Source organism: Trachemys scripta, unplaced genomic scaffold (assembly GCF_013100865.1).
Source record: "Trachemys scripta elegans isolate TJP31775 unplaced genomic scaffold, CAS_Tse_1.0 scaffold_26, whole genome shotgun sequence".
In the NCBI taxonomy this organism is placed as follows: Eukaryota; Metazoa; Chordata; order Testudines; family Emydidae; genus Trachemys; species Trachemys scripta.
The window spans coordinates 1,645,895-1,669,711 of record NW_023260511.1 but is presented as its reverse complement, the minus strand read 5'-3'; the positions used below and the strand labels follow the sequence as shown (position 1 = coordinate 1,669,711).

General features: G+C 42.5%; 1 pseudogene; it reads right to left on the bottom strand.

Annotated features, from left to right (window-relative positions):
• Window positions 1–14,488: 14,488 nt before the first annotated feature.
• On the bottom strand, window positions 14,489–18,564 carry LOC117870310 (annotated as a pseudogene).
• Between the last annotated feature and the right edge of the window lie 5,253 nt (window positions 18,565–23,817).

The window sequence follows — 23,817 nt, the reverse complement described above, 5'->3', positions numbered from 1 at the left end:
AAAGAGATTCTATAAGGCCAAGAGGCAGACTGAAATTCCAGACAAATGTGAGTCTCAATATTAGCGATACTCTTCATATATTAATCTGTTTCTGCTCTATTTGAGACTAGCAGGAGCTGTTATGATGTATTTTCAGTAGCGTTTTCCTCTCAGTTTTCCTCTTCTGTTTATCTAGTTTCTGTCTATCCTGTCCAGAGGCGCACTGGGTGCATCTGAAGCTCCATTGTCTGTGCCTGCACTTGTGGAATTATAGATGGTCACTGATTAGGGGATGTCTTTCTGTATTTGGTAGTTGGGATTATAATACACTATTATTAATACATTAGTGTCTTGTCTCATAGTTTGCATCACCGTATTCCTGCCCAGTAACAGAACAAGTTGGGTCTTTTTGATCAAAGCTAAATTTAAACAAAAGAGTTGTTTCAACTAAATCAATATTTTCATGAAAAATATTATTGTAAAAAAATATTTTATATTCCTATGTTCTTCAGTTGGTTTTTATCCCATTATTCCCTGCTGGTACCTACAGTATGTTGGTGGAATCATGGTTATTTGTAGGGCAATTGGCTTTACTGTGAGAAGGCTCTCTCTCTGTTCAGCTGATGGCATCACTGTGATAGCTCTTGCCCTCCTATTTGGTGCTGTTCTGTGTTCTGACATGTTGCCCTTACATTTAAGAGGAAAAGTTAATATTTAAAGATTGAGCTGCTCTGTAAATAGCAGAAACTCTAGGGCTCTCCGAGTCTAGGCTCCCAACTCTGCAGCAGGAGCCTGGAAATACAGGGGGCTCTCAAGTTTTCCAGGCTCATTGCTGTAGTTCTGGGAGTCTGGAGGTTCTGGGACATGCTCCCTGGATCTGCAACTCTGGGACAGCCAGCCATGTGGGCTGATCTGGGGCTGGAGACCCAGGGCTTCTGGGTCAGCTGGAAGTGCAGCCCTTGGGAGTCCCAGAAGCTGCAGAGTGAAACGGAGTGAACCGAGCTTTATAATTCCACCTGCACTGCACTCTTATCTTCCAGAAATGCTACGTGGCAGGGTTTAATGTTTAACTACATAATCATCCTGTTTTTCAAATGAGGCTAAGAGAGCTGGGCACCCTAGTTCCACAGATTTTCAGTTAGTCCCCTTTGAAAATCCCAATTTAATGGTCCTGTAGTGTTGTGTGACAACTGTATTAGCTATGTAGCCATGACAGACCCAGGATATTGGCAAGAGATTGTGAGTGAGGTAATGTCTTTTATTGGATCAACTTCTGTTGGTGAGAGAGTGAAGCGTTCGAGCTTACAGAGAGCTCTCCTTCAGTTCTAGGAAAGTCACTGCTAAATACAAGGGGGAAAGGAAAGGATGGGTGGGAAAAGCAGCTGGAGGTGGCGGGGTTGGGGGGAGCATTGTTAGTGGGTTATAGATTGTTGCAATAAGCCATAAATCCAGTGTCTCTATTCTGTTCATGATTTTTAGCATCTAGCAATGTTTTGAATTTGAGCTCCCTGACACGTTTTTTGAAAATGTTGGGCATGTTTCCTTTGAGGATTAGGACTGACAGGTCAGATATCAGTCACCCACCTTGCTTCTCAACTGTATAAGCTGTTAGGGAAAAGTTTATACCCTAACCTACAGTCAGTGTTGATTTAAAGCTTCACATCTCCTTATCATGTGAGAATGTGTTTAATGGAGCAAATTTTACAATGAACCTACTTAGTTCTAAGTACAGGAAGAGCTGGCAATGGCACTTTAATTAACATTGCCTAACTTTCCTGTACAAAGCCCTGTATTTTTTTCTTTTTCTTTTCAGTGGCTTGTATCTTTGCCAAACTTTCACTGTTTGGGCTGAAATTTTCCTACTTGGTCTCTGCTTCTGGTTAAACTATTTTTAGAAAGTTTAAATAAAAATGATCCAGTCATCTGAGAATTAACTTAGGAGAAAATACTGTATAATTATGATGTATTGAAAACTGTATTAAAATGATAGGCTATCGCTTTAAATTGTCAGGAGTTATTCCTAGGGGGCTCTGTAGGGAAGTGTGTGATCTGGGTCTACACTAATCAGTCCGCAAAGAACCAGCCTTTATATATGCTCTATCTAAAACTGCAGTTTCTTAGATTTAAGCACACACAGACATAATCAATAGGTTTAGAACATCCCAGATATTTACCTAACATCTGGAACAGTATTGAATAATTAATAGCAAGTTTGCAGTGTCCAGTTGCTACCCAACGGGGAGAAAGGGTGTCAGGAAAAATGTCTCTCAAGATGGCTTCGGAGGACTGCTCCAAAATACACTCTATTAGCTAATCTTTAATAACTAATTTCTGCAAAACACACAGGTCATTATGACCCTTACTGGATCATCAGTCTTCTAACTTTCAATAAACTTTCTAATATCAGAGGCATCTAAACTCAAGGTTTTCCAACCACCAAGATGGGTTGAATGATTCCTATCTACAGGTTCAGGTGAAGCTGAGGGGAGCCAAATGCCTGAAGGAAGCCTTGTTAGCAGCCCTGAAAATAGATGCAGCCTACTGAGCAGAAAACCAGACCAGTTGGTTAGTTCACTGTGAAAAGTTTGCCCAGCATAAAACAGGAACTCTGTGGCAGAGACAGGGGTAGAATTCAGTTCCCCTGCACAGCAATCAGCTGCCCTAATCATGAGCCCCTCCTTTATTTTCCTGAAATCCCGCCTCATTCACTACACATCCTCCAACTTCTGCGACAAATGAGGTGGGGACCTGTAGACAACAGCTTTCTTCACTACACGAGCCTACTTCATAGTCAGAGCATGGTCCATCCTGTGCACTGAATGAGGCAAGGGTTCTGTAGAAAATAAATAGTATGAGATCATGTAACTAAACATGGTATCACAATGCATACAGCGAGGGGGCTGAATTAAGTCAAGCATGTTTGAGATTTATGCAGGCCTCTAACCTCCAAATTAAAAAAAAAGAAGCATATTAAGATGTATGTAGTATGGCCACTCTTCCTGTAATACATTAACAAATCTTCTTATCGCTTAGATACATTTTCACACATGAATTTAACAATTGGTATTGAATTTTCTCTTTCAGGAAATAAACAAGATGCCACTAAGTAAGTATACATTGATTTCCAAATATTTTCACTAAATTTTATTTTCAATATTATTGGGTCCCTGATTGATCCCTATATACCCAGACTGTTCTAGCTAGAAAAGAGGTATTTGGAGCCCACATCTTTGGATGTGAAAATTAATTACAGAAGAAAGGTAAACTCACAGGCTTAATTGCTCTTTCTGTAAAGTTTAAGGACTGGATTGATATCAGAATATTATGGTAAATTATGAGTTGACATATAATTTAATGGGAAATTAACACACTATAAATTTCTGTATTATATTTTATTAGCAACTATGGGATAACAGTTTTTTATTGGTCAAAAGGTATATGATATGCTAGGGCAGTTTTCAAGAAGACAATTTGGTGCAGGATCCCCTTGGCACATTAAACAGGTCCTTAAAATTCCTTTGCCTACAAGTAACCTTGGGAAAGCCTGCCCAGAACATTTCAGCCACTGGGGAGGAATAGCTCAGTGGTTTGAGCATTGGCCTGCTAAACTCAGTGTTGTGAGTTCAATCCTTGAGGGGGCCACTTAGGAATCTGGGGCAAAATCAGTACTTGGTCCTGCTAGTGAAGGCAGGGGGCTGGACTCAATGACCTTTCAGGGTCCCTTCCAGTTCTAGGAGATAAGTATATCTCCATATATATATATATATATAGACCTCCAAAAACCAGATAGTCCATGTCTCACCATATATATGGAAAACCATTCATGTGCAGACACACATACTTTGCATCTGAACATGTGGCTCAATCACTGAACACTGTATACACCACACACAACCCAGTGGCTGAAATATTCTGGGCATGTATCCCTGGGGTTAGCTGTAGGCAAAAGAATTGTAAGGATCTGTCTAATATGCCAAGAGGGTATATATATTTCCCTCTTTCAGAGAGTTTACAGGCAGGAAAGAGGTGGCTCAAAGGATTTGCAGATGGATTTGTGTGAGGAAAGCTGCACCTTCACGGTGGTTGCCACTTGTCCTAATTGCCTCATGCCTCATAGTAGGATTCCTTGTTGACCTTGGTGAGGGTGTGGCAGATTATCACATGGGGAAGGCATCAGAACAACATGGAAGTTGGGGAAAGGGCCTGGAAGGGAGAATCATAATCCCAAGTGTTGCTGCTCTCATGCATGACCATTTCTATGGAAAGTGAGAGGAGATGTGGAAAGGCAGAGGATGAATTGTCTTGTCTGGGGGAAGGAAGATAGTCAAATGGCTGGGTAGGGCAGAAGATCGGTTTATGGTTTGAAACGGGGGAAGCAAAGGAGAATTTGCATGATGTTGCCTGAGACAGCAAATTGGTAATATGGGGCTAGAGACAAAAAGTGAACTGGATTGAAGAGGCTGTGGGAGTAGAGGAGGCATTGCTGGAGTTGCACAGGATCAAGTTGTCAGACTCATCTCAGGTCAGACTGTCAAAAAACTGGTCAGACAATCCCAAACCATTGGTATCTGTAATAAGATTTAACCAAACTACCAACAAATGTATGATCTTGGATCACTATACTAGCTTAACTTGGAGCCACAGACAGTCCCCTTAGACACTTCAACCCATATTACCACCCAGAGAAATAGTTTTGGGGACCTCAGGATGGGCAGGGATGGTGTCCCTAGCCTCTGTTTGCCAGAAGCTGGGAATGGGCAACAGGGGATGGATCACTTGATGATTACCTCTTCTATTCATTCCCTCTGGGGCACCTGGCATTGGCCACTGTCAGAAGACAGGATACTGGGCTAGATGGACCTTTGGTCTGACCCAGTATGACTGTTCTTGTGTTCTTATATTGTCTGAAATGGTCCTAAAATAACTTGTGATACAGAACAGCAAAGACACTATGCCAGATGGTATTAGGAATCTCAACTCTGTAATTCCTGGCTTTGTCCAGTCTCCTAGGGACTGTAATACTTTGGTCTCATTTCAGTTGTCAGGTTTAGTGTTTGGGTGCTGGATGGTGCTGGTGGCCTGTGATATACAGGAAATCAGACTAGATGATACAGTGGTCCCTGAACTCTATGATCCACCTTAATATTTCTGTAATATATTTTATTGACTTGTGAGCATGCACAGCTACCAAAATGTGCACAACTGATAGTCTGAAAATATTTGTATGCAATAATTTCAGTCTTAGGTGTACCCCAGGAAAGAAGGAGTTCCACAATTAAGTCCAAAGCCTCAACTAATTCAGTTGGCACTAACTTTAGAATTGTCTGCAGTTAGTGAAAATAAGAGACACTCTGTAGCTAAGTAGTAGCAATAGAATTGGGTCCCACTTCAACTGCCTCAGTCAGGTTGCACAGTATATTACCCAGAAAGGAATTTGTTCCTAAACATGAACGTCTGCATTTATAGGGCTAATTCCCCCCTGGCAGAAGTCCTATGCATCACTTAAGTCCCTGCTAAAATCTCAAAATAGGATTTACATTGGACTGCAAAGTGTTATTGCAGTGTTCCTGCAAGTGCAAGATATGGAGTATTGCTTAAATTGAGGTGTTATAGATCATCTTGTTACTAATTGGCCAAATTGAATTCCAGTTGATGTCAGTGAGAGTCTCTCCATTGACTTGAATGGATTCGAATCAGGCCCATAGTGAACATCTCTTGTTTATTTTGTAATGCACTCAGGCACTGGAATATGAGGGACTAAGTTATTACAACATGATTTAGGCTCTGACTCAGTGCTGAAATATCAGGTAGAGAAGGCGAAATAATGTTAGGCTATAGCTACACATACAATGACAAGCAGAGAACAGGCACTGCACGTGTTGCTACACACTGCAGGGAAAGGCTCCAGCAGCAGGACTTGCAGGAAATGGAATGCTAAATTGTAGTATACTGCTCTGCCAATAGGCTTCATGGTGTTATTTAAACCTTAGCCATTCCGGGCAGAGCATTAAAGGATCTTATGATGAACACCTCTGGTGTATATAAACAAACTCTGTAGCCACTCCATTTCTGATATAGAAGTGCATGACATGGTGTCAGGAGTAAAGTAAGAACAGAAACAGAAGGGAAACTGCAATAAAGGTTGCATATAGAAGAAACCAGAAACAAACATTGCAGTATCTCATCACCATACCACTTTTCAATGCCCCAAAGAACTTCAGCTTTGACAAACCTTCACAATGGACAGACTGGAAGCAAGATTTTGCATTCCTACCAAACTCCACAAAGAAACTGGAGATATACAGGCATTATCTTTAATTTATGCTATTGGGAAGCAGGCAGCAAATCTTTAAATGCTTTGACTTTACTGAAAGTAGTCATAAAGATGAATATGAAAGGTTTGGGGTATGTTTGATGCAGAGCCAAAGTGGGGATTTTTTGTAATATTTTTATGAGAACTGTTTGTACCTCAGTTTCCCCTATATGCTACATTGTTGCTTAGTGATTGGAAAGGGACAGTTTGCTCTCAGGGTAGGCTAAGATACAGGTGTGAATGGTACACAGCTATCTGGGGCTTGGGCTCACTATCAGTGGAGCCTCTGAAAAGACAATAGCAAATCCAATCACTGGGACATTGAAACCTAGCAATCAATGACCATAGATTCCCCAGCTCTCAGCAGGAGCAAAGGACTAGAGAAGTGTGAAACTGGGGTAAAAGTGTTGGCTGCTGGAAGTAGTCAGGGTCATACCTGGGATTCTGATCAAGGAGGTCAGATGGAGGGAGAGACGGAGCTTGAACAATGGTGGTTCACTACAGCTTAGCTGGGCTCTGGCTTTGCAGAATGGTCTATGCTTTAACCTTCATTTCTCCATACTAATCAAGGACTTCCTATACTTCATTCCCGTCAACTACTAAACCCTACTGTTTGACAGCATTGGCTGAGTGCCACTGCAGATGCTTATGGAGGTGCGTTGCTCCCTTAGATTACACAAAACTCCCTCAAGTGTCTGTCTCAGTGGGACTCACTGAATGGAGCTCAGAGTGTGAAAGAGGAGTGGTGACAGTCCAGAGCTCCAGTCTAAGGAGGCGGGTGAAGCCACATGACTTGTCCTGAAGCAAGAGTGGGACTCCACGAAGCTCTGGCACACTGAAGGGGTTCCTTCCAGAAACTGTTCCAAAGCTGGGGCCATAGTCCTGTGGATCTGTGACAGATGGATACTTTATACTTCAGAGACACGTGGTTTATGAAAGAGTATGTTTCCACCACAGAATTCAAGAGCCAGGGGAAATGTTGAATGTTTTTTAAATAGGGTTACCATATTTCAGGTTCCCAAAAAAAGAATACTGCCAGATGGAATGGAACTGGAGGGAGAGGGAGCTGAGGGTGTATATTTGGAGGTGCTGGAGGGGGTACCTGTAACAGGGGTACTCACTGGAGGTGGGGTGCAGTGTTGCTCCCTGTCATGGTAGCAGGGTGGCTGGCACAAGCCCAGGACACAGTGATAGCTGTCAATCAACGCCTCCCTGCAGGACCCCTCTGCAGGGCTGGGACCTGGAGCGTGTGTGGCCCGGATATATCAGCTGTGGCTTGCAGGGGAATGGACCAATTAGCTGTGGATGCAGGGAAGCGAATCTATCAGAGCTCTTTCTTAGCGGTAGCTTGTGTGCTGTGCAAAAACCCCAGACCTTTCCTATTATTTGAAAACATGAAAATATCAGAAACAGGCTAGTTATTGGGTTAAGAAATAAAAAAATTTAAAAAACCTTTCACAGCAGCTACAGTAGAAGAGAGATTTAATTCTAGCCACAGCTATTGAAATAGCAAAGCAGTCTGAACTAGGGAGAAAGCAAAACCAAGAGCAACAATCAAACTTGAAAAAGAATAAACTAGTTTAGATGCAGTAAAGAGGCTCATCATGACTGTTCAAAGTCATTATCATAAAACCCTTGATGCAAGAAGAGAGACTGCCCAGGCTGAGACACAAATTCCAGCCTATATGCACAAGGTGTGGAAAAAGTCATATCCTAAGAGAAGATGCATGTCTAGCCGGAGTTAGACAATGTAATTAATATATGAAATATAAACATTTTGCAGCTGTTTGCCACACAAAAGCAGTCAGGCAGTTTACTCATATTACCATTATTTCTGGGATCTGTCACACGTGAAAACACAGAGTCTGCCTGGAGAGTGAAAGTGAATATTGGTAGCAAGAGTATGGACTTTAAAAATTGTTTCAGGAGAGCTGATGTCACACTCATCTCAGAAGGGATTTTCAATCACCTTCATCCCCTCCTAGAGCTGAAGTCACTTGACACAGCTCTGACTAGCCCTGAAGATATTCTGAATTCCATGGTCAAGTTCACCACAGAAACAATTGACAAACACAGAAGCTATGCATTCAGACTGCATGTCGTCAAGAGATCAAAGACCAACAATGTTCTCAGCCATAGGGTGACTGCCATGAAGGGCTTAAAGTGTGAAAGGTGGAAGAATTCAACAGAGGATTTCATGCTATTGGATTTTGAAAGGAGAAACAGTAATAATCAACTTAAGAGACAATGCTGAACCATACAATGTACAAAGACCCTACTAGGAAGACACTGGAAAAGACTAGCTGTAGATTTATGTGAATTCAGAGGACATTGTTTCATGGTTATTGTGGACAATTTTTCCAGGTATATAGAAATAATGTACTTGAAAGACAGACCATGTTGCAGCAATATCTAGAACCTGAAGTGCACTTTTGCTCACTTTGGTATTTCAGAACAACTAGTGAAGGACAATGGACCACAGTTCACTTCAGCAGAATTTGAGTTATTCTGAATGAAATACAATTTTGATCATATTCCTAGCATCCTACATTATGTCAAGTGAATGGAGAGGCTGAGAGAGCTGTACAACCAGCCAAGAAAATTGTACAGCAGGAAGATTTATTCTTTGTTCTAAGTTACAGATAAACACCAATAGCCGCTACTGGATATCGTCCAGCACAACTCCTCATGGGAAGTCAGCTCAGAATGACTGTTCCAACTTTGGAAAAAAATCTCTCCCCAAAGTGGCCAGACATGAAGAAAGTTGGATAAAAAGGCTGAAATAGCTTATGGACATTTTTACAAGAGATGTCACACAGTTGGAGAACTGCCAGTTCTAGAACCTGGTGACTGTGTTTGTGTCAAATTGGATGGAGAAAAAGAATGTACAATTCCAGCTGACATAAAGAAAAAGAATTCAGCACCCAGACCAACCATTGAGAGTACAGCAGAAACCATCAATATCTACAGTTTGTTCCTCAGAAAGAACAAATCAACAGAACAAACTATACAGATTGCAGATTCAGAAGAACACTCAAGGACTGCAAACAGCCAGTCTTTGCAACTAATGACAGCCAGATGGCCAAGTTGTTACATGTTGGGATCATATAATTATAAAACCAGTATGTTTCAGAGAGGGTTAACAGACTGATCTGTACTGTTTCTCAAAGCTAGTGTGATACTGTAAATTATAGGAATGTAGAACTGAAAGGGGGAGGTGAAATGAAATGCTAAAGTGTATGATACAATTCTGCAACTAGGTGGCCTTGTGTTTCAAATGCCTTATTTAAATGACCCTCAACCATACGTGAGAGAACATTAAACAATCTAATGCTGAACACATCTCGTGTGTATGAGCAAGCTCTGTAGCCAGGCCTTATGTGATACAGAAGTACATGACAGCAGTGAAAGACTCAGGCAGGGGAGAAGCACTACACTGCTAAAAATAGCGGTGTAGGCACTGTGAACATATATTTTCTGGGGGTTCAGATATGTACTGTACTGTGCTCTACCTGCCTAAGATGTGTCTTGCTGTCTACACTGCTATTTATAGCCATGCTGGATGGATGTTCAGCATCTGCATACTGCACATTGCCCTAGGTGTAAAGGCACCCTTAATGATAATGACCTATGAATAAGGTTTTCCACTGCTATACAGAAAGCTCTGTGCTTCTGTGGTGTCTGTCCAGATAAACGCTATATTTTGATAAGAGATTACCATACATTTATCAGTGCAGGGCAAGTGGGCAGAAGAAAAGGGTTCAGAGCATTGTGTCTCACATGGTGTAAATGAGAGATGCTCTGCTGCTGAGTCTTGAGTTTAACGGTGGGGAAGGAGATGATGCAAATACCTGATTAGAGCTTGGCAAAACAAATATATGAAAACATCCACTGAAATGCTTGGAAAAATAAATATGTTTCTGTTTCACACCAGTCTGGGTTCCCATTTCCCATTCTGCCTCAGAAAATCAGATTATGCTCCGGAACACAAACAGCGGCACTATTACAGGTGTTTTAAGATTCAAGTAGTGGGAGAAATGGCATGAGAGAAAGATGGAGCTCTGGAGACAGGGGAGAGACAAAGCAACTGAGAGAGGAATATTGCCCCTGAGGGGGAGATTGATAAATGAAGACTAGATCTTCTATGGAAAAGAAAGGCTGGCACTCAAAGGAAAGAAGACATTACTGCATTGAGTGACGCTGTTTCATGGAGGTGGAAGGTGCAAGTATTTCCTTTTCTGATGCTGACCTCTTTGTTAAGCGTATTGAGATCTACTGATGAAAAGTGCTACATAAGAGCTAGGTATTGTTATGTGCCATCTCTTTGTTGTAGAAGTCTACAGAGGTTCTGACAGTGGAACTAATTCAGCCTGGAGCTGCCATACAGTGCAGTAACACAGTAGCATTGGGCCTGCTGGTGGGAAAAGGCTGTCCCCTACCAGATGAGAGGCAATGGAAGACACTGGAATGAGGTGCAGATAGCAAATACCAGCACTAGAGAAGTGGCACCTCCTCCAGCAGAGAAGGGAGTGTGATTGCCCACTAAGGAGCCCTTCTCTTTAGTGACGACTAGGCATTCTCTACCATGCAGCACCACAGAGTTCAAGACTCACATCATAGCTGTGTAATGAGGAGGAAAGGGTTGCCCTCTTGGGGAACAGGAGGGCCCATAGGAGAGTGAAAGAGCCCTAAAAGTCAGAGAAAGTTCTTTTGTTCTTGGCCTCAGCCCCCTGCAAACTGTCTCGCCATCTTCTCGAACTCTGCCCTTGCCACAGCTGTAATTATTGTATCAGAGGGACAGAACATCCTATTAATGGTGATCTGCAAGAGGAAAACATGGAGTTGTGCCATTTTTACCTTCTTTATCATGTAGAAAGTAGGTCTGAAACTGTTTGAGTTGTATTCTTCTGCTTGTTAGTTTATATTAAAAGTTTCAGTCCTGTCATTGCTAGAAGATTATGTGGTTTCTAGAAAACTAACGTATTGATGATTTCACAAGAACCAAGACAGTGAACGCTGAGCAGTTGAGAAGAGGAAGGGAATTTTTTTCCAGACCCTTTTAAACTTATTTTTGTTTTGGGGTTGTTGCTTTTTTCTACCTACTTAATTACAATGACTAATATTTTGTAGAAAACTCCTCTGTGTAAAGTGTCCATATCCTTCTTTCTTCAGTTAATGAAGTCAGACATAATATTAATTTTCTAAGACCCTTAATAAAATAGAATTAAAATTAGAGGTGATTGACAAATTTCTAATAACCTTTTTAGATGGGGGGAAAAATCATATGATGAAAACTTTTAATTATCTGATTTTTTTTAAACTCAAAATAAAAATTCCCCTCACATTTTGCCTGGAAATTGTGGATTTCACACCACTTTCTGATTGATTTTCACCTTTTGACAGTTACAAAACAGTTAAATATCATGCAAAAATGGATTTTCTCTCACTTTGGCCATTTTTTTACTTTCTGATATTTTTCCAGTGGAAAATAGGGAGGAAAATTAAAGAAAGAAAAAACAATTATAAGCCAAATTGATTAGGAGAAAACGTTGTAACAAACCAGTGTGAATGACAATTGGGAGTTGTTTAAGGAAACTTTAATAGATGTCCAAAAATCCACAATTCCAAAATCACAAAAAGGAAGGCTGGATCAGTTTTTAAAAACAGATATCCTGGTAAAGAAAGGAAGTGAAAATGGAAAAGTGGAATGCGATAGCAATGATATAAAGTAGCAGTCATGAAATGCAAACAACTGATAAATTGAAGTTTTCAATCAAATATGTATGGCTGGTTGAATTAAGTACAACAAGAAGGATTTTTTTAAACATTGTTTTTAACAGAAGGAATTCCAGCAATGGTATAGGATCATTACTAGATAACAATGGTAAAATTCAACAGAGGGTCCTGTGGCACCTTTGAGACTAACAGTTAGTCTCAAAGGTGCCACAGGACCCTCTGTTGCTTTTTACAGATTCAGACTAACACGGCTACCCCTCTGATGAATGGTAAAATTGTTAATTATGATGCAGAAAAAGGAGAAGTGTTCAATAACTATTATGTTTGTGTACTTGGAAAGAAGCTGGCTGATGTATTCTCATTTTACAGGGGAAATTATATATGTTCTATAACAACAGTAATTTGGAAGGATATCAGACAAGAACTGCTAAATCTAAACATTTTCAAATCTTGCAGGACCGGATAATGTGCACCCAAGAATTTTAAAAGAATTTGCTGAGGATCTCTGAGCTATTTATGTTAATATTCTGCAAATCTTGGAATATTGAGGAAGTCCCAGAACACTGGAGAAAACCTAATGCTCTTCCAATATTTAAAAAGGGTAAATGGGATGGCCCAGAGTGCTATAGGCTGTAGTCTGACATCAGCCCCAGGCAAAGATATGGAAAGTCAGATATGGGATGCAATAAATGAAGAATTAAATGATGGTAACATAGTTAGTGCCATCCAGCATGGTTTTATGGAAAAATAGGTCTTGTCAAACAAACTGTATTTTTTAAGAGGTTACAAGTTTGGTTGAAATAACATAGTTAAATGCAAGGATTTGACTTAATCCCAGAAGTCTGATTAAAAAATAGCAGTAAGCAAAACCAATTCAGAACATTTTAAATGGATTAAAACTTGTTAATTGATTATCCTAAATATTGGAAATTATCATCCAATGGAGGTGTTTCAAGTGGCTTCTTAAAGGGATCTGTTCTCAGTCCAATACTTTTCAATACCATTAGCAATGATTGAGGAAAAAAATAATTGCTGCTAAAATTTGGAAGTGACACAAAATTGATGGAGTGATAAATAAGGATGGCAGGTCTAGATTACAGGGTAAACTGGACTCACTTGAACAATATACATTTTAAAATGTCTAAATGGAAGGTCATACATCTAGGAACCAAGAATGTAGATCATATATACAGAATGGGTGACTTCATTTTGGAAATCACTGTCTCAGCGAAACATTTACAGGTTATGTGAAAATGAAATGAAGAGGAGTTTGAAGTGTGATGCAGTGACTAAGAAAGCAAATGAGATCCTTAGCTGTATTATATGTGGAATATTAAGTAGTGATTTGTTATTACCACTGTTTATGAGATTGTTAGTGTGGCTATTGCTGTAATACTGTGGTCATTTGTCAAAATTTCAACAGGATGTTAAAAGAAAGGAAGAAGTTCAATCTATTTATCTTAACAAAAGCATCCTAAGAAATGACTTGATCATGGCCTATATGTACCTATGTGGGGAGGAGATTTCTGATAGTAGAAGGCTGTTAAGAACATAGGACAGAAAGGGAACTCCCAGGTTATTGAGTCCAATCCGTGATATCACAGGTATCATCCCATTCATAAACTTATCAAGCTTCATCTGAAAACTAGTTACTCTGGTAGGCCCCATTCATCCCATTGGGAGGCTGTTCCAGGTCCTCTGATGGTTAGAAACCTTTCTCTAATTTCCAGACTAAATGTATTTATTACCAGTTGCTGCCCATTGATTCTTGTGCCAACATTGTCCTTTAGCTGAAATAGCTCTTCTGCCATCCTGGTGTTTTTCCCTGATGTATTTATAGAGAGCAATTGGATCCCCTCTGAAGCCTTCATTTTTCTAGGCTAAACAAGCCAAACTTTTCTCTAGTAAGATCAGTCCTCCAATCCCTTCATCATCCCACTAGCTTTTTTCTGTACCTGTTTCACTTTGAATTCTTCTTTCTTGAACATGGGTGACCAGAATTGTACACGGTTTCCAGATGAGAGTTTACCTATGCCTTGTACAATGGCATCAGTATATCTCTATCTCTACTAGGACAGCATTTGCCTTTTTTATGGCTGCATTACAATGGTGGTTCATAGTCATCCTGTGATTGACTAATACACATACAGATCTTTCTCCTCCACTGATGTTTCCAATTGATCAGCCTGCAGCTTATAGCCAAAATTGTTGTTGTTAGTCCCTAAGTGCATGATCTTGCAGTTTGTACAATTAAATTTCATCCCATTTCTATTACTTCAGTTCTCAATGTCACCCATTTCTTCAATGGTCTGATTCTCCTCTGTACTGATGGTGCCTCCCAACTTTGTGTCATCAGCAGATTTCATTAGCTCACATCCTACTTTTTGTGCCAAGGTCATTAATGAAAATATTAAATAAGAGCAGCACTTTCATTATAACAAGACAAAATTATAACAAGAGTCAATATGTGAAAGCTGGAACATAGTGACCCTGCATGCGAGTTTGCACAGCAAGGGCCTCAGAAATCTGTTTAGCATTTTCTTCCTACAGTTTGTCTTTTTCATGTTTTATCTCTGTTTGTTTTTGCAGTAATTCTCTCAATTGGTCATTGAGTTCTTCCATTTTGCTGCTGAACATTCTTTCCATTTCATGTGATTTCTCAGCAAGAAGGTAATTTTCTTGCAAGTCATTTTGGATAGACAAAACCCCATTATTTAACTTTTTATTATCCTGTTTGTATTTCTGTGTCTTCTCACATTCTCTGTATCTCTGTGTCTGTTCTACCAACTGGTGGGTTTTTTTAGTTCTTTCACGTGGCTTCAAAGTTTTTCTCTTTCTCTTTAAAGCAGCCAACTGGGACATATTTGGACTTGATACATTCTTGAATTGTATCAAGTTTGTTCTTCTGGGCTTCAATTTCTGCATGTAACTGTAAGATTTCCTCTTGGCATCTCTCATATTTAGCCAATGTCTCAGTGTTACTGCCCTGTAACTCTTGTATGCCTTACTCTCATGATCTTTTAGACTTACATACTGTGTTTGTATGTGGTTCTGCAAGAGTCGCAGCCTCTTTTCCAAAGTTCAATTCCCTTCATTTACTCCCATAAATTTTCACTTTATATCTTCAGTTTCTTTCTTCAGATCTGACAACTCTCTATTAGCCTTTTCTAAGGTGCTGTTCAAGACTGTTTTAATCTCCTCATGTATTATAGCAGGTACATACTGATCATTCAGAGTGTCCCTCAGAGTTGTGTTTTCAGACACTAGTTTGGAGACTTTTGCTTGTTCAGCATCATATTTTTGATGAATCTCAGCAAGCTGCCTTTTAAGTGCCACAGTGTTGGATTTCAAGGCTGCCACTTATTTTTTGTGGCTTATCTGGAGACAGGTACATAGCCTAGAAGTGACTTACATTCTCACTTCAACTGGTCTTTTCATCAGCAACTTCTCAGCTTCTGCTTTGTTTTCATTGTACTTTTGTGTTACTGCCACAAGTTTTTTTTTTTCAGATCCCCAATAGTCAGTTCACTTGTTTTGTTTTTTTCATCTCTTCATTCAGTTTTAAAGACACATATTGGCTTTTAATCTCAGGTGTTAGAGTGTGTATTTGCTGCTTAAACAACTTGTTGTCCATGTGAACCCTTTCCATGTCCTTCTGCAATGTCTGATTATTCAACAATGATTCAGAAATTGCCTTTTCCAGTTCTTCAGATCTTTAGTCAAATCTACCCCTCATTTGTTCATGTTCCTCTGGCCTCATGTGCTGAGCAAATTTGGCTTTCTGACTCTCAAATTCCCTCTTTAAGAGCCGAAACTCTGCCTGCACTTTTTCATATTCTCTTTCCACCTCTACTTACTTCTTTGCTTTCTCATTCACTTCAATTGATAATACAGTCTTCATATTTTTATATTTCTCAGCAGGTACAGAGAGGACTAACTTTACTGCTATTTCTTTTAGCTGCTCTTGTACCTCCAAGAAATTTCTCCCACTCTTCTCTCGCTCCATCTGTAACATACCAAGCTCCTTCTGCAATCTTTTGTTTTCCTCCACCTGCCTTCCCTTATTTCTCTTAAATTCCATAACTAACAACTAATTTTGTTTGATTTGATTCCTTAGCTTGCCTACGTCTGCAGAATTTTCTTCATATTTTGCTTTCATGTCTTCTAAAATATTTTCCAATTGCTTTAGTTGTCCATCAGATTCCTCCTTGGTTCTTTTACACTCTGAAGCCAAAGCTTTGCATTCAGCTACCTTATGAGACAGCTCTTTCAGAAGTTTGCTTATTTCTTCTTTTGCTGTCCCATAACAGATTCTTATGTTGTCTAACTCTCTCTCCTTCCTTAGTGTGGCAAAGTACCTTCTTCTCCTCAGCAGGCTCAGTCCTTTTTAGCCTTGGAGACACAGGCTTGGGCGAAGCAAATCCTTGTAGGTAGCACAGGGTCTGGCTATTCCTTCCCTCAGTCAGTCCCTTGTGCTTATTTATCTTCCCTTCTGGGGACAGAGTGCGGCCTTCCTTGCAGGAAGGGTTCAGAGCCTTGCTGCACCTAGCTTGCTGGCAGCTTCCCTGGTTCTGTCACTCTCTCCCCCACCCCCCACGCCGGGGAGGGTTTAAAAAGGTCCCAAGCAGTTGGAGCCAGCTGAACCTAATTAGTTCCCTGGTAACCCCTTGCCCAGCTGAACCTTATTTCCCCATGGTTCTCTCTCCTCAGTGGCTTGAGAGAGGCCTTTTTAACCCCCTGGGACTGATTATTACCCCCCCTTTGTAGCTGTTTGTCCTGGGTTTGCCACATATCACCCCCCCCCCGCTCAACATTATGGGGTTGGGCTACTTGGGTCGGAAAGCAGTGCACTCTCGACAGGCCATCCTCATTGCCATGTTGGGTTCCAGACCTATGTCGTACTGTGAAGTGGAAGGGTTGAAGCGACAGGAACCGTCTTGTTACTCATGATTGTCCTTGTTTTGGTGCATCCACTGCAAAGGGGCATGGTCCGTGACAAGGGTAAACCTCCATCCAAGTAGATAGTAGCGGAGGCTTTCTATGGCCCATTTCACAGCCAGGCATTCCTTTTCCACCAAGGTGTATTTCCGTTCCCTAGGTAGGAGCTTCCTACTGAGGAAGAGGACGGGGTGTTCATCATCTCTAACCATTTGGGAAAGCACCGCTCCCAGCCCTACTTCAGAGGTGTTGGTTTGTAGGATAAACTCCTTCCCCCAGTCTGGGGCTACTAGTACGGAGTCTGTGCAGAGGGCCGTGCTCAGATCCGCAAAAGTGCCTTCGGCTGCAGCAGACCATTTTACTATGTCAGGGCCCCGAGCTTTTGTTAGGTCCGTTAATGGGCATGCCCTGGGGGCGAAGTGGGAAATGAACCACCTATAGTACCCCACTAGTCCCAGGAATGCTCTGACCTGTTTCTTCCAGAGTGGTCGGGGCCACTTCTGTATAGCTTCTAACTTGTTGAGCTGGGGCTTCACCACGCCCCTCCCCACTATATACCCAAGATACTTGGCCTCAGCTAACCCGATCGAACATTTGGAGGGATTGGCAGTCAGCCCTGCCTTCCTCAGGGTGTCCAGGACCTCTTCCACCTTCTCCACGTGCGTCTCCCAGTCGGGGCTATATATGATGACGTCATTGAGATAGGCTGCCACGTACTTTCCATGGGGTCGCAACAGTTTGTCCATTAGCTGTTGGAAAGTAGCGGGGGCCCCATGCAACCCAAAGGGGAGAACAGTGTGCTGATATAGTCCTTCTGGAGTTGCAAAGGCTGTCTTCTCCTTGTCGGCCTTGGCCAGGGGGATCTGCCAATAGCCCTTGGTAAGGTCAAGGGTAGACATAAACCGTGCCTTTCCCAATCTGTCAATCAGCTCATCTATCCTGGGTATAGGGTAGGCATCAAATTGGGACACCTCATTGAATTTGCGGAAGTCATTGCAGAACCTCATACTGCCGTCCGGCTTAGGCACTAAAATCATGGGACTGGACCATTGTCTATGAGATTCTTCAATGACTCCTAAGGCCAGCATTTTCCTGACCTCTGTCCTAATCTCTTCTCTCTTGGCCTCTGGGATCTGGTATGGCTTAACGTTCACCTTCACTCCAGGCTCCGTGAGGATGTGATGGTGAACCTCCATAGTCCTGCCCGGCTTTTCAGAGAACACATCCTGGTTGCGTTTGATCAGGCTGATCACTTCTGATCGTTGTTCCAGAGTCAACTCTGGGGATATCTCCACCAGGTCGAGCTGGTTGCTTTTAGGGGATGGAGCCCCCAGCGCAGCCACTGGAACTTCTCTAGCCTGCCAAGGTTTCAGCAGATTTATATGGTAGATCTGCTCCAGCTTCCGGCGGCCCGGCTGTCGGACCTTATAGTTGACTTTTCCTATTGCTTCTATTACCTTGTACGGCCCCTGCCACCTGGCCAGGAGCTTGCTCTCGGCTGTGGGTATGAGCACCATCACCTGGTCCCCCACCTGGAACTTCCGGGTCGTTGCTTGGCGATTGTAGTTTGTCTGTTGTGCCCCTTGGGCCTTCTCCATGTGTTCGCGCACAAGGGGGGCGACTTGGGCTATTCTGTCTTTCATCTGCAGCACATGTTCAACAACGGTTCTCCCAGGGTTCGGCTGTTCTTCCCAGTCTTCTTTAGCCAGTTCCAGTATGCCCCTGGGGTGGCGACCATATAACAGCTTGAAGGGGAAGAATCCAGTGGAAGCCTGAGGAACCTCCCGTACGGTTCAAACAGCAAGTAAGGCAGCAGGGCATCCCAGTCTTTCCCGTCATGACTAATCACTTTCCATAACAGGTTCTTCAATGTCCTATTAAAGCGTTCGACCAGGCCATCGGTCTGGGGATGGTAGACCGATGTTCTAAGGGTCCGTATGTGGAGCATTGTACACAGGTCCTTCATCAGCTTAGACACAAAGGGGGTCCCTTGGTCCGTCAGGATCTCCTTAGGTATACCTACTCTGGAAAAAATCTGGACTAATTCTCTGGCTATGGTCTTGGACGTGGTATTCCATAGGGGTACGGCCTCGGGGTATCGGGTAGCATAATCTAGTACTACCAGAATATATTGATGCTCCCGGGCTGACTTTTCCAATGGCCCTACTATGTCCATAGCTATACGCTCAAATGGGACCTCGATAATTGGCAGAGGTACCAGAGGGGCCCTTAAGTGTGGTCGGGGCCCATGTATCTGGCATTCCGGACAGGATGTGCAATATTGCCGGACTGCTGCATAAACGCCAGGCCAAAAAAACCTCTGTAGAATTCAATCCAGGGTCTTATCTACCCCTAGATGGTCCTTGAACAGATGGCTGTGGGCCAGATCCATTATGGCTCTTTGATGCTTCCGTGGGACCAAAAGTTGTTGTATGACTTGCTCTTGGACACGGACTACTCTGTATAGCAGGTCGTTCTTAATCATATAATATGGCCCCGGGCCCTTAACTCTCTCCTCCACGGGTACCCCATTTACCTCGATTACTTCTTTGAAAATATTGTGGTATATGGGATCATTGGCCTGATCCTGACCAAAATTCCCGTGTGCGGTCCCCATTTGTCCAAACTCAGGGGGGTCTACCTCAATCTCCCTCTCGGGGAAAGCCCCTGGAGAACCAGGTCCAGCGATAGGGTTGTTGATCGCCAACCCAGTCCCACTGTCAGTCGAGCCCCTTCTTTCCCCTACAAGCATAGACTTCTGGCACTGGGTCAGGACTCTCGTCCCCTCCTTTTATCTGCCCTCCGTTCCCTCCTAGTCTTCCTGGACTTTCCCGGCGGGGAGAACAAATCCTGGCTAAATTCATGGAAGGCCGGGGAAGGGTTAATGATCTGAGCCACACCCTGGGTCCCAGGGTCATTATTTTCCTCTACCTCCTCCCTGGGGAGTAGGCTATCAAACCCCGGGAAGTCTCGTCCGATAAGGACAGGGTAGGGGAGTTTTGGAACTACTCCCACTGTCAACCTAGTGGGGCTTCTGAGAACTTCTATTTTTACGGGGATGGTTGGATAATAGTTGACATCCCCATGCACACAGGATATTCCCAAGCGTTTGGCCCGGGATAGTTGGTCTTGCCCGACCAACTTCCCCGAGACTAACATGATTGCACTTCCCGAGTCTACTAAGGCTGTGGTCTTTATATCATTCATCTTAACTGGTCTAGTGTATCTATGAGGGACCATCGCAACCCCGACTAGACTTATTAGATCACATGGTCCCCCTATATCTCCCAGTTCACATTGTACAGGCTCTCCTAGGTTCGGGCATTGGGCAGCGATATGCCCCATTTCGCCACAAGCATAACATCGGTACCCCGCTCGGGGCAGCCCCCTATTTTTCGGGCTGCTGGGCTTTATCTCTCGAGTCTTTCTCCCCCAGTCCTCAAGTCTCTCCGGGATCACTGGCTGCTCTTCTGCCTCCTTCCTCCCCTCCATTATCCGGCCTGGCACTAGGGCAAACCGGGGCCTCGGTGCAGAGACTGATCTCCGATTCTGGCGCCTTCCTTCCCCGGTGGTCCGAGAAAGTTCTTGGGCTGCTAAGTGTCTCTCTACGAGGGCAACTAGTTCATCATACAAGGAGGGATCATTTGGTGGACCCACCCTCATATGCCCGGTGGCAACCCCCTCACGTACCTGTCCAACACCAGGATTTCCACTACCTCTCTGGCCCATGGGCCTCAGGGCGGAGCCACTTCCGGGCAAGGTGGATCAAGTGAAATAGCTGGGACCTCAGCGCTTTGTCGTCTCGGTACTTCCACTCGTGGAAGCGCTGGGCCCTTATGGCCAGCGTCACCCCTGACCTCGCCAGGATTTCCTGACCTGGGGGTAATCCATAGCTGCTTCTATGGTCATATCGAAATAGGCCTTCTGAGCTTCCCCACACAGAAATGGAGCCAGGATGCCTGCCCACTGATCTTGGGGCCAGGCCTCCCGCAGTGCCGTCCTCTCGAATGCAAGGAGATATGCCTCTATATCATCATCCGTTGTCATCTTCTGTAAATAGTTGCTTGCATATAATGTATGTGTACATATGTTGAATCCAGTCACACCCAAAAAAGGCTGCTAGATGTGCATGTATGTATGTCAAATCTGGTCAGGTAGTGAAAATATTCTGGGTACAATTACAGTCACCTGAGTGACAGGTCCTACTCACATCAGACCTACCCACAGCTGCCAGATCTGTAAGTGAGTATGCGTATGTGTACAGGCTCTGTATCTGACCAGGTAGTGATTTCAACCCGAGTATGACTATTTATATAATCTCAACCCCAGCCACATTTGAGTAACAAGCTTTATTTATCAAAGGGGTAGCCGTGTTAGTCTGGATCTGTAAAAGCAACAAAGAATCCTGTGGCACTTTATAGACTAACAGACTTATAGGAGCATGAGCTTTCGTGGGTGAATACCCACTTCTTCAGATGCTTTACTTACTATTCTAGCTTTCATGGCTGTCAGACCTTCTAAGCCTACTAACCTTTCTTTCCTATATCTGGCCAGCAAGGGATTTCAACCTGAGTATAATTACAACCTCAGCCACTCCTGAGTGACAAGTTTTACTTACCATCCAAACTTGCACAGCTGCCAGATCCTTCTGAATTTTACTACAAACTACAATTGCCCATTTTGTGGATAACTCCTTGTGGACTATCTTATACCACCAATCCCACTGTTACCAATCCATCCAGGGCATCAGCAACAGCCAGGACTCAAGTGCTTTTTGGCAGTGAGTTTCTATGTTTCAACCATACCTTACAATTCCTCAGAATAAAGCCTGCCTCCCTTCAGCCTCTACTGTCTGTACCTGAACCCAAAGTCTGCCTCCCTACACCTTCTGCTTCCTTCTAGGTGCCTGACCCCAGAACCTGCCTCCCTTAGGTGCCCGATTCTGTTTCCCTGGTCCTTCTTTTAGCCTATTTATCTAGGTTTCTTTAATTCAAAATGTCAACATTAATGACAATTAATTATTAACAGGTACCTTTTAAATAATAAAAAAAAAAGTTTACCTTATTGCTGAGGAATTATTTCTTATACTTACTGACCCTTCCACCAGCCCTTAAACGTTTTACCCAGGCTTCTCAATTTTTTTAGGATTAAGGCTCAAGCTATCAGTTTAAACAATAATTCCCTTAATAATATCTTATAACTAAAAACTTTTCATTTACCTGCTAGCATGTTTTATGAAAAAGAAACTGGTTTTTAGTGTGTGGGTATATATATGTGTGGCATGTATGTGTTGGGTGTGTATCAGTGCATGTGTGTGTATGGTATGTATGTATATGCTGGGCATGTGGCTGTTAGGTATGTGTTTTATGTATATGTGCTGGGTGTGAGTATTGGGGATGTGTGTATGTATGTGTGTGTGTGTATATATGTATACGTATGTTAGGTATGTGTGTATGTTTATGAATATATGCTGGGTGTGAATGCTAAGGGATGTGTATATATAGGTGAGGGGTGTGTGTGCATGTATATGTAGTGTATGTGGGTGTATGAGGTATGTGTATATGTTGGGAGTGTATGTGTGTGTGTGTGTGTGTGTGTGTATTTATCAGAAAAAGAAAGAGACAAAAGAAAGGTAAAAAGAAAAAGAGAAAATAGGAGGAAAGAAAAAAAGCACTGTTCGGCGTCAATCATCTTTTATCCAACAGGGATACTATATCCTCCCTGATCTTGAAATAAGGCTTTTAAGCTTCAGGATTTTAACATAACACCTTGAGCCAATTTGTTACCCTAAGATTTAGATGTTAATTATGTTAACTACAACTTTGTCTAATTTAACAAAAGGGTAAAAAGGTTGTGGCCAGCCCTAAAGGAATTGCCAGGGAGCTTGTCTCCGACCCACAGAGGGCTCCCCAGAGAGAGCTAGTTTTGCTAACCCCTGAAAGGACACGGATACAGACTTCCGCTCAAGGATTGACATGCACCCAAGCAGCAATTCTTCGAAAATGAAAGGATTATTTATTTAAAAGAAATAATTTGTTACGATATATTTAATAAAGCAAGAAAAAGTGTATAGAACAGAGTAAAATGTAGTGATGCAATCTAACCCTATACTTAACACAATGTAATATGGATGGCCTGTACATACATATATGAGAGACCATCATCACATTCACAAACTAAAACAATTATTTAAAATTTACATTGACATTTAACAATAAACATTTAATATTTAACAATTAACATTTAATATTTAATATTCAGTGAGTGGTGATCAGCCAGTCAAAGATGGGTAGGGGGGATGTCACTCAAGCCACAGGCATCCAGCTTTATTTACAGACAGACTCATACAACCTTAAATAATAGGTGGAAAAGAAGAACAGACTTACACTTATATCCAAACTTCCTCTGTATCGTCTTAGGTCCTTCTGAGCTGTCTTAGTTTAGGAGCATAGTCTCTACAGTTGCGGTCTGTCTTTGAGCTGCAGATGTAATGGCGGCTGCTGCTGCTGGCTGTTACTGCTGGCAAGGTAGCTGCTATCAGGCAGTTCGTTGCCAAGGCAATGTTAAAATTCTGCTGCTGATGATGATCTTTGAGGCTTCTTGATCTTCCAGGTAGCTGGTTTTCAGGTAGCTGCTTTAGGCTGTTCTGTTCTTTGTCTTCCAGCTCTGCTCTTTTCAAGGATCCCAAACCCACTACCAACTCAGCCTGCTGGCTGTAGGACTTATACACTAGTTGCTCTCTCAAGGTCTGCTCATTAGCATATTTTCTCAACCAATCAGATTCCTAGAATTGGCATAAGTGTCATATTTTAGAACCTCCCCCTTCAGCCAATCAGCTTCCTGTAATTAGC